We start from the raw sequence: 10,583 nt of genomic DNA on the forward strand, positions 1-10,583 counted from the left end.
TATGGGCATAGCGTAGAACTCCAGACTTGCTATAATGTTTCTCTCTCTAAATAGTAGTGATTTGGAGTTTTTTCATATGGATTTTGATAGTTTGGATTTTTTCCTTTGAAAACTGCCTTTTACCACATATCAATTGGGGAATGGGTTTTAGTTTTTCAAATCTGAATTCATTCTTTATATATTTTAAAAATAAGATGTTGAAAGATGAAAGAAAATTTTTCATTTGGGGCTTACCCTAAGGAATTCAGACGGGCTTAGAAAAAAAATGTAGCCACAGGAGTTTATTATTACATATAAGGCATATACATTGCACAGGCCTGGACCCAAACTCAGGCTGTGCTCAAACTTTTTAAGACAAACTTTCATAAAAAGACAAGTCAATTCTGATAGGTTAAAAATAAGAAAGTGGATGGACTAATGTTATATGGATATCAAGTTTACAGTCCAGGTAGGTTACTGATTTCTAAGGGGGCTCAAGATTCATGTGGCTGCTCCACTTATTCTGCAAAATAGGGCAGCTTCCCTACAAGAGGGCTGCAATATTTACCTGTGCAGCTCCTCTCTGTCATGTATATCTCTAAAGGGAATGGAAATCATGAGTACCTTCAGATTTATGCAATTATAGTACATAAATACTAGATAAAGGGCAGCTAGGTAAATAGTGCACTGTGTTTGGAATTAGGAAGACTCATCTTCATGAGTTCAAATCTGGCTTCAGACACTTAATAGCTGTGTGACCCTGAGCAAGTCATTTAACTCTGTGTCAGTTTCTTCATCTGTAAAATGAGCTGGAAAACGAAACAGCAGCCACTTCAATACCTTCGCCAAGAAAACCCCAAAAGTGGCCATGAAGAGATGGACACAACCGAAATGGCTCCAACAAGAGAAACTTGTTACAAACATTTTTCCCCTAGATACCTATTTCCCTTCTAATTTTCAATGCATAAGACTTGTTTGTGCAAAACATTTTTAATTTTACATAATCAAAATCATCCATTTCATGCTGTGTGATCCTCCCTATCATTTGTTTAGTAATGAACTCTTCCTCCATCTCTACAGCTGAAAAGTCATTTCTTCCTAGCTCCTGTAATTTGTTTATGGTGTACATTTCTACATCTAAGTCATCAATACATTTGGAGTTCATTTTGGTATATTGTGTGAGGTATTGGTCTAAACCAAGTTTCCCAGAAGTTCTTGTCAAATAGTAAGCCTTTCCCCCTAGTAACTGTGGTGTTGAGATCCATCAAACACTCTGTTACTGAGTAACAAGTTTATAGTGAGCACCTACTATAGGCAGAGTCCAATATTAGGTACACAAAAAGTAAAATAGTCAATGCATTAGACGGGAGAAAGAGCTAGGCAAGAAATAACAGAAATTGTCCATGAGAAGTAGCGCCCTAACAAGCAAATTCTCATGAGAGATAAGCCCTGGGACAGGGACACTAACCAGGGGTAAAGGGAGGGGAAAAGGAAGACAAAGCACACGCTGGGTTTCTCCATTGCTGAAAGTGTTGCCACCTGCAGAAAAAAGCACACTCAGTCCACAAAGGACAAAGCTGAGCAAAGGAGGAAGGATGCCAATGATGATGCTATCTTATGGCACATATCCCACTATAGACATAGTTTAGGCCAGCAGTGGCTGTCCCTGATGCTAAATATGAGTTACACAGGGAAAATGCTTCCAGGAAGCAGCCATTTATATTTTAGAACTCTGGGGCAAAGCCACACAAATTCCACCCTAGTAACCATTCTGATAAGGTGTTTTCAATGTAGCTGCATAGACAAAATACACAGAATTGAAATTCCAGAAGAATTTGGAATCATAAATTTTTAACACCTAGTTTGGCTTTTTATTTTGCAGATGCTGAAAATGAAGTCTAGAGAGATGAACTTACTTACCCAAGGCCTCATGTTCAAGCCATCATCACATTTCTCCCAGACTATTATAGCAGCCTAGTGGGCAGCTATGTGGTACAGTGGTTACAGCGCCAGGTCTGGAGTCAAGCAAACTCATCTTCCTAAGTTCAAATCTGGCCTCAGACACTTGTGACCCTGGGCAAGTCACTTAACCCTGTTTGCCTCAGTTTCTTCATCAGTAAAATGAGCTGGAGAAGGAAATGGGCAAAGCACTCCAGTATCTTTGACAGGAAAACCTCAAATTGGGTCACAGTGAGTTAGGCATGACTGAACAACAATAGTTCTTTCAGTTTTCACTGTCTCCCCTCTCCGGTGATTACAGAGCAATATATGCATGCAAAATGACTTTGGACAAAAATGACATAAGGTATGAATTCTGAGGTTGGGGACATGGAGCAAAGGAGCAAACAAGTGGGGTAGATGCAATCACGACAGGGTTCCTAGAAGAGGTGAGTTTTGAGTGCAGCCTCTAATTAATACTTCCCCCCCTCAAATTAGTGTCCTTCTAAAGGACAACAGGCTACCTAACTGAACAGTTGGATTCTAATTCTCATAGTTTAGTGCTAGGTACAGCTAACGTTTGTGGTTCAGTGTTTGCTTTTTTTTTAATTTTATTTTTATTTTTCATTACTACCAAAAGCCCTAAATTTATAAATAATATGCATAGATAACTTAAGCTTTTAAATGAACCTCGAAGGTTTTATGTCACATTTTAAAACAAATTCTTTATTATTCCAGGAAAATGCACAAGGAGTTCCCTGTGTCAGGAAAATTCCATGAACACTTTAACCTATTAAGTATGAGTAGGGGAGTCAGGAGGGGAGGGAGAAAGAAATCCTCCTGTCCCACTCCCCTCCCAAAAGCAATTTGTGCTTGCAAAAACAAAACCTAATTTAAACCACTCATTCCAAGTAAGCGAAAACAAACTCGGAATAAATATCCCAACACCCAGCATTTCTAAAGCAATCAAACCAAGATTATTTATATATGTCTTTTTCCTCTACAAATTGTAATTCCAGATGCTTAGACATTTTCTAATCTGTAAAATAAGCCATGTAATTTTCCTGTGATGACATTATGTGCTGGCGTGTGACTAGTTATCACTTCTCTTTCCAAGCACAAAGCCACGAGGGGGAAGAGAAGCTGCATTGTTAAGCCATCACTAACTAGAAGCACTGTGTTGAATGCACTGGTTAGGATGGTGCTATCCCACTGCCCCCTGCTGGACAAAAAGTTTAGCATCTTGTTCATAAGATCTAAGGAGCTTTCAAATGAGAGCACCCTCAAACGGCCTACCCGAGCCATATCCAGTGGCCTTTCCCTGTCCCCCACTTTATCATTTTATTCCTAAGAAAACAATATACACACCACTTAGCATGGATTTCCCTCAGGGCTATATAACAAGCACTCTTCTCGTCTCTCTATCTACACCTTTCTCCAATGATCTCATCTGCTATCCCAGAGCCCAAGTATCATTTCTAATGGAAATCATCTACAGATGATTCCCAAATACATGCTCCCAAAATCCAGCCTGCTCTTCCCTAATACTAGTCCTACATCAGCACCTGACTCCTAGACCTGCTACAGGCACATCAGAATCAACATGTCCAAATGCAGAACTGATTACCTTTTTTCCTAAAGTCATCTGTCCTTCAAAATTTCCTGTTTCTGTTGAGGGCACCACTGTCCTCCCAAATCACCCAGGTTCACAGTCTTGGAATCATCCCCGACTCTTTCCTCTCCCTCACCCCACCATATCCTATTGGTTGACAAGTCTTATTAATATATCTCTCACATCTGTCCCCTTCTTTCTTCTCACTCTAGCTAGTTCAGGCCCTCAGTACCTCTCTCCTAGCTCACTGTAACAGTTTCCTAACTGTATTCTCTGCTCCCGGTTTCACCAATCCAATCTTCAAACAAATCAATCTTCCTAAGGCGCAAGTCTGATCATATCTTTCCCTTGACCAAAAACCTGGGTCTAAGATGAAATACAAATTCCTCTATCTATCATTTAAACCCCTCCTCAATTGACCCTCAGTACTTTCGAGCCTTATTTCAAATTAAGCCCCTTTCACAAATTCTACATTCTAGCCAAACTGGGCCAATAGCTGTTCCCCCATTCCACAATCCATTTCTTGCCCTTGTTCAGGCCAACCTTCATGCAAGAATGTAGTCCCTGCTCATCTCCACCTTTTCTTCTTCCAAAGCTCAGTTAAGGAATACTCACTCCCCACTCCCTGCCCTCACTGGAAATCAAGCTGGTCCAGATAGCAAACCAGAGCTCAGAGCAGAGGGGACCATTAGGAAAGAGTATGTGCAGTGCCCTAGCCCACCATTGGAAAAAGAACACATTTTCTTTTATCTATTCTAATTGAAATGCATTATACTGTATAGTAGGAGATGATTCAGGGAATCCTCCTTTCCCTTTAAAAAAAAATCCTCATGCACACATATACACTACAAATACTAAACACAGAATTCTTTTGCCTCTGGACCTTTGTCCATGACCAGATAGAAAAATTTTTCAGTATGACTTTTGGTCTCAAAAAATTAAATTATTAGTTATCTATATTAAATCTAAAATCGTTTCACCCCTTTCCACAAACAATGTGGTATGATAGGAAAAGCTGCAAAACACTTTTTTTTTAATGTAGGAATGTGTGTTTGACTATGCATATTTGTTACAAGTGTTTTGCATTTTTTTTAATTTAGAGGAAGGTAGGAGGGAAAGAAAAGAAACACTTATTAATTGAAAAAAATTAAACTGAAACAGCACTGAACTTGGGATCAGAAGACCTAGGTTCAAACACTAGCTCTGGTAAGACATGTGGTTGATTGGGTGGTTGTTTTCCTTTCTACTTGAAGAGGACCAAAATAACATCTCTGTGTTGGGGTCAAGGTACGTGTCTGACTATGGTTGATCAGACTAATAGGAGCTCAGAAGGCTCAGGTCGGGCACAAATAGTCCGTAGGTTTGGATTGTAGATGTCTCTAAATTTGCACATCTCATGTTTCTTTTGAATTGCTACAATTCTACTTTGTTCATAGAGCACAGCACCTTCTTTGACATGGGTATGCAATGCTGGGCGATCCTTTGTCAGCGTCTCCCATGTCTTACAATTGATTCCAAAGTTCTTGAGAAAGACCTTGAGAGAATCCTTGTATCACTTCTGAGCTCCGTGAGAGTGTTTGCCTTCTGTGAGTTCTCTGTAAAATAGTCTTTTAGGAAAACATACATTTGGCATTCAAACAACATAACCAGTCCATTGGAGTTGCACTCTCTGCAGTAGAATTTGAATGCTTGGCAGTTCAACTCAAGAAAAAACCTCAGTATCCAGTGCCTTATCTTGCCAGGTGACATTCAGAATCTTCCTAAAACAATTCAAATTGAAGTGATTCAATTTCCTAACGTGGCACTGGTAGACTGCCCAGGTTTTACAGTCAGCATAATGACTCTGTAGGCCTTCAATAATACCTCTTCTTGGGGGAGGTTTATGGCAACCTCTAAAAAGCAGAGTTTCCTCTGAAAGTTCAGGCTGTCCTGTTCCATTCATCTACCCGTCTCAGATAGTAAACACCACAGTTATCTATGGCCTTCCTGTCCTGGGTCTCTTCCATCCAACTCTGAGGCAGGACCCTTGATCTCTGGATCAGAGAATGGGTATGGCTGTCTGGGAACCCTGTTAAAGGCCCTGGCTACCAGCCTCTATAAGCAAGCTGCCTGGGCTTCCAGCTCATACACATCTCTTTAATCATGATGCACACAAGTCCTGGCATCCACCAGTTCATACAAACCACAACCCAAGGTGATCTTGAGAATGGCACACAGCCTTGAACTTATCAAGTGTCAATGGTCTGAGGCACACATTTGTTTCAGTTTGCTTTTTTTTTTTGGAAAGAAACCTCAGGTGACGGTCTCTTCATTTTGTCTAGAAATGAGCAGCTGTTTAACTAATCCATGTTTTTCACATCATGATTCTTACATGTGGTTCTAATTGTCTGCAGAAAGCTGGGTTGTTACGGAGTTGAATGTGATTTGTTTTCTGCAACATGATTGAGGTCTTTGTGGTTTTTATGAACTAGTAGATACTGGACTGGTTCAGGATGTGCTCCCAGGAATATTGACATTCACTCAAGGTGGAGTCGAGAATAAAATCAAAGGTTGATATGAGAGAGTAGGGGGGACAAAATGGCAATGATATAAAAACAAAAAGTTCTAATAATTTTTACAAATAAAATATACTGCTGGAGAACACTTTGGAGCTATGCCCAAAGAGCTATAAAACTGTGCATAACCTTTGACCCAGCAATAGCACTTCTAGGACTGTATCCCAAAGAGATAACAAAAGAGGGGAAAGGACCCACGTGTACAAAAATATTTGTAGCAGCTCTTTTTGTGGTGACAAAGAATTGGAAATTGAGGAGGTGCCCATCAATCGGGGAATGGCTGAACAAGTTGTGGTATGTGAATGTATTGTTCTATAAAAAAATGATGAGCAGGCATATTTCAGAAAAATCTGAAAAGACTTACACAAGCTGATACCGAGTGAAGTGAGCAGAACCAGGAGAACATTGTACACAGTAACAGCCACGTTGCGCAGTGATTAACTATGATAGACTTAGCTCTTCTCAGCAATACAATGATCCAAGACAATTCTAAAAGACTCAGGAAGGAAAATTCTATCCATATCCAGAGAAAAAAACTATAGAGTCTGAATGCAAATCGAGGCACACTATTTTCACTTTTGTTTTTTCTTTCTTGTGTTTTTTTTTCTTTTCTGATTCTTCTTTCACAACATGACTAATGTGGAAATATGATTAACATGACTGTACGTATATAACCTGTATTAGATTGTTACTGTCTTGGGAAGGGAGAAGGGGAGTAGGGGAGGGAGAAAAATTTGGAACTCAGAATCTCATAAAAGTGAATGTTGAAAACTATCTTTACATGTAATTGGAAAAAATAAAATACTATTAAGTGGAGGGAAAAACAAAAAGCAAATGAAATATACAGATAGGTTTTTATCATAGGGCTAACTCTACTGCTCCGTTTAAGGAAACCTGAGCCCCAGGAACTGCCAGGTACCCACCCCCATTTAACCCCTTGTTTAGTCATTTTTCAGTTGTGTCCAACTCTTTGTGACCCCATTTGGGGTCTTCTTGGCAAAGATACTGGAGTGGTTTGCCATTTCCTCCTCCAGTTCATTTTACAGATGAGGAACTGAGGCAAACAGGGTTAAGTAACTCGCTCAGGGTCACCCAGCTACTAAATTTCTGAAGCCAGGTCTGAATTCATGAAGATGAATCATTCTGACTCCAGACACAGAATTCCGTCCATTACACCATCTAGATAATCACTTGACTCCTTAGTTCAGGGTTATTAACTTGAGTCCTAACTCCTTGTACGTCTATGGATAGATATTGGATGGGAAAAAAATACACCTTTATTTTGACTAATTCCTAACTAAAATTGGGAAGGTATTCACCCAACCATAGTAATATTATTAGCAGAACCTATGTTTGTTTGTTTGTTTGTTTTGCAAATAGAAATCAAGCATTTTCCCATCACGCTACAGTTATTACAGGTAAGGGTTTATGCTTATTACTACTTTAAAATTCCTGTGATTACTAGACTAGCTCCTAATTCACGTGTTAAAAATTTTCCTGTCTAGAGTTTAGTACAGTACTTGGCTCATAGTAAGTGGTTAATAAATGCTAGCTGACTATCTAAGGAAGCACTTCAATATAAATGGTTTCCTTTGTAATCTAATTTATTTTATACATTTAAAAACATCATGAGGAGTCTATAGGCTTTACCAGACTACTCAAGGGTCCATGAGACAATACTTATTTTTTGTGTCTATAAATGCCTCTCATAACTATATCTTGTCCCCACGAGCACAGATTTCCTGTACATAATCCTGAGTTTCATTTATAAAATGCGTAACTCCTAATTAGGATGAGTGACATACCCTGACAAGGATGGAACAGTGAATAAAGTGCTGAACTTGGAGTCAGGAAGACCTATGTTCAAATCCTCCCTCAGACACTAGCCATGTGACTCTGGACAGGTAATTTCGCTTCTCAGTTTCCTTATCTTTAAAAAGAGGGGTTGGGTTTGATGCCCTCCACAGTCTTGATAATGTTGCCAATGCTAAATCTAATGATCATGTAGAAAAATACAATTGTGTGATAAGTAAAATAATGCTAGAACTTGTAATTTTCAAGGATTGCTTCTGAGTCAAATTAAAAGCATCACTGTCTCCTTTCCAGTAAAGAACTATGAATAAATCTCACCTATTATCTCATTCCTACAAAATTTTAATTTAAAAGCTAGATAGATTCAAATTAAAAACCCCAAATTGCCTTGTCCCCCCCCAAAAAAATTAGCAAATGAATAAAAAACTTTAAGTGAGACTCTTTCATCAGAAAATTGAATGGATGATACCTCTTACAAAAGCTTTACCTAAAAAATATTCCAAGTCTTCAGATCTGCACAATAGGAGAAAGACTTAGTGAATAATGGAACAACCAGCTCCATGTGACTAAAACACTTTTTTTAAAAAAACAAAGCAATAATAGAAGTTGGTTGTGTCCCACATGCTAAAGAGAGACTTTTATTTTTTCTTAAGACTTAATCTCAGATTTGGTATTTTTCACCTGCTGTATGTTGTACCCTGAATAGGTCCATCTAACTTGTAACTTGACGATAGTTGGGGGAGCTTGAGCTTTCCCTTTTCAAATTAATGTTGATCCTAGCCAACATGTAAAATTACAATTTGAACCATTTTCTAGTTACTTTTGTAGCTCCATCTCTGAAGCTAAACCCAGATGTCAATCAGATGTAAAAAAAAAAAATTGGACTCTAACCTGTATCATTAGACAAATTACTCTCTCACCAACAGAAAATGCAACCCTTCCCACCTGTGGGCTCTTTCATGGTGACTATAGTCATAGTGACCCAGAACCTGAAACAGTGTATTTTGGATGCAAAGTTAGAATAATAATATCATCATCATTTTTTGGAGGAGGTGTTGGTATAATAATTCTAGGAGTACTGTTAGAGATGTAAGGGAAGAGAATAAAGAATAAGGCAGCTATATTTATGGGCCAGAACATGAAGAGCTGCCAATTAGAAATCTGAATGCTTACAAGAGGGGAGTGGATGCCAAGAGCATCCTCATCACAGAGTCCTTCCAGTCCATCCAAGTAAGAGGCATTGGTGGAAATAGTAGGGAAAGCAAATAGCCTCTTGTTCTCCATATCTTTTCCCTTTTTTAAAATGTAGACAGCAGAGAAGAGAAATACATGAATGTATAAGAATTTGAAACTGAGAACACAATGAATCCCAGTTTCAAATTCTAATACATTCAGAACCAAATTCCAGTTTCAATGCAATGGCACTGTCATGTAGTCAAGGGTTACAATACGCTCCCAAGAGTCATGATACAAACCATAGAATCTTTATAAGTAAAATTGAAAATATGAGCCTTGGCACACAAATGCCTCTTCTCTTAAGTTAAGGAATCCTGACAGGAAACCTACTAAAGTCTCAAATGCTGTATCATCCTTTCAGTGCTGAGGTTAAGAAAATAAGGTTGAGGATTAATGTTCAAAGTAGAAAAAAAAAAAAGCTACCACATTAGGCTCATTGATTCATAAAGGACATGATTAAAAAAAAAAATAACCAGTTCTCCATTGATGGATGCTTCTTTGAGAGATCCAATGAACCTTGAAGGTACAGTTAAAAATGGAAATATTATTCATTTTAGCTATGGGTATACCATAAGACCACAAATCATTAATGTGGCAATTCATAGTAAGGAGCTAACTACTATCAAAAATAAAAATATAAGAAGAGTAACTTCATCTCTGCATTTCCATCATTACAGAAGCAAGAACTACATTGGTCTTACATGGCCAAAGAAAGAAAGACAAGCAAAAATGTCAAAAATTATCAATAACAAATAAAGTCACAGGGGGAGATGGAATCACTCTGCAGGCAAAGAGAAAAAATCCATTCCTCACTGTCAACTGAGTTGGAAATTAGAAAATGTCTTTCCAGTGCTATCTCTTTGAAATAACTTTTGTTGTGTTCAGTTGTTTCAGTCATATCTAACTTTTTGTGACCCCATTTGGGGTTTTCTTCACAGAGATACTGCAGCGGTTTGCCATTTCCTTCTCTAGCTCATTTTACAGGTGAGGAAACTGAGGCAAGCAGGGTTAAGTGACTTGCCCAGGGTCATACAGCTAGTAAGTGTCTGAAGCTAAATTTGAACTCATGAAGATGGGTCTTCCTGACTCCAGGCCTGGAGCTCTATCTAATGCCTCACTTAGTTACCCCTGAAATAACAAAAGGTCTTAAATATTTGGTCCAAGTTACATATTTATATATTATGTATAACATATAGAGTATATGTATATGCATATGTATATGTTATATATGATATGAGATATATATATCCTTTCTCCCTAAATAGAGCATTATTTTCTACTGTCAAATAGCAATCACAAGACTGTATTATTAACCCCTCTGCTATCAAAATTATGCATATTTTTTAACCTGTGGCCTGTAATTTCCTTTTTCAATTCCATTCCAAAATTCCCTTGCCCAATTGAGGCAGTTAGGTGATGCAGTGGATAGATTTTAGGACATAGAGTCAGGA

The sequence above is a fragment of the Phascolarctos cinereus genome, unplaced genomic scaffold, assembly GCF_003287225.1.
Source record: "Phascolarctos cinereus isolate Bilbo 61053 unplaced genomic scaffold, phaCin_HiC Scaffold_1;HRSCAF=81, whole genome shotgun sequence".
In the NCBI taxonomy this organism is placed as follows: domain Eukaryota; kingdom Metazoa; phylum Chordata; class Mammalia; order Diprotodontia; family Phascolarctidae; genus Phascolarctos; species Phascolarctos cinereus.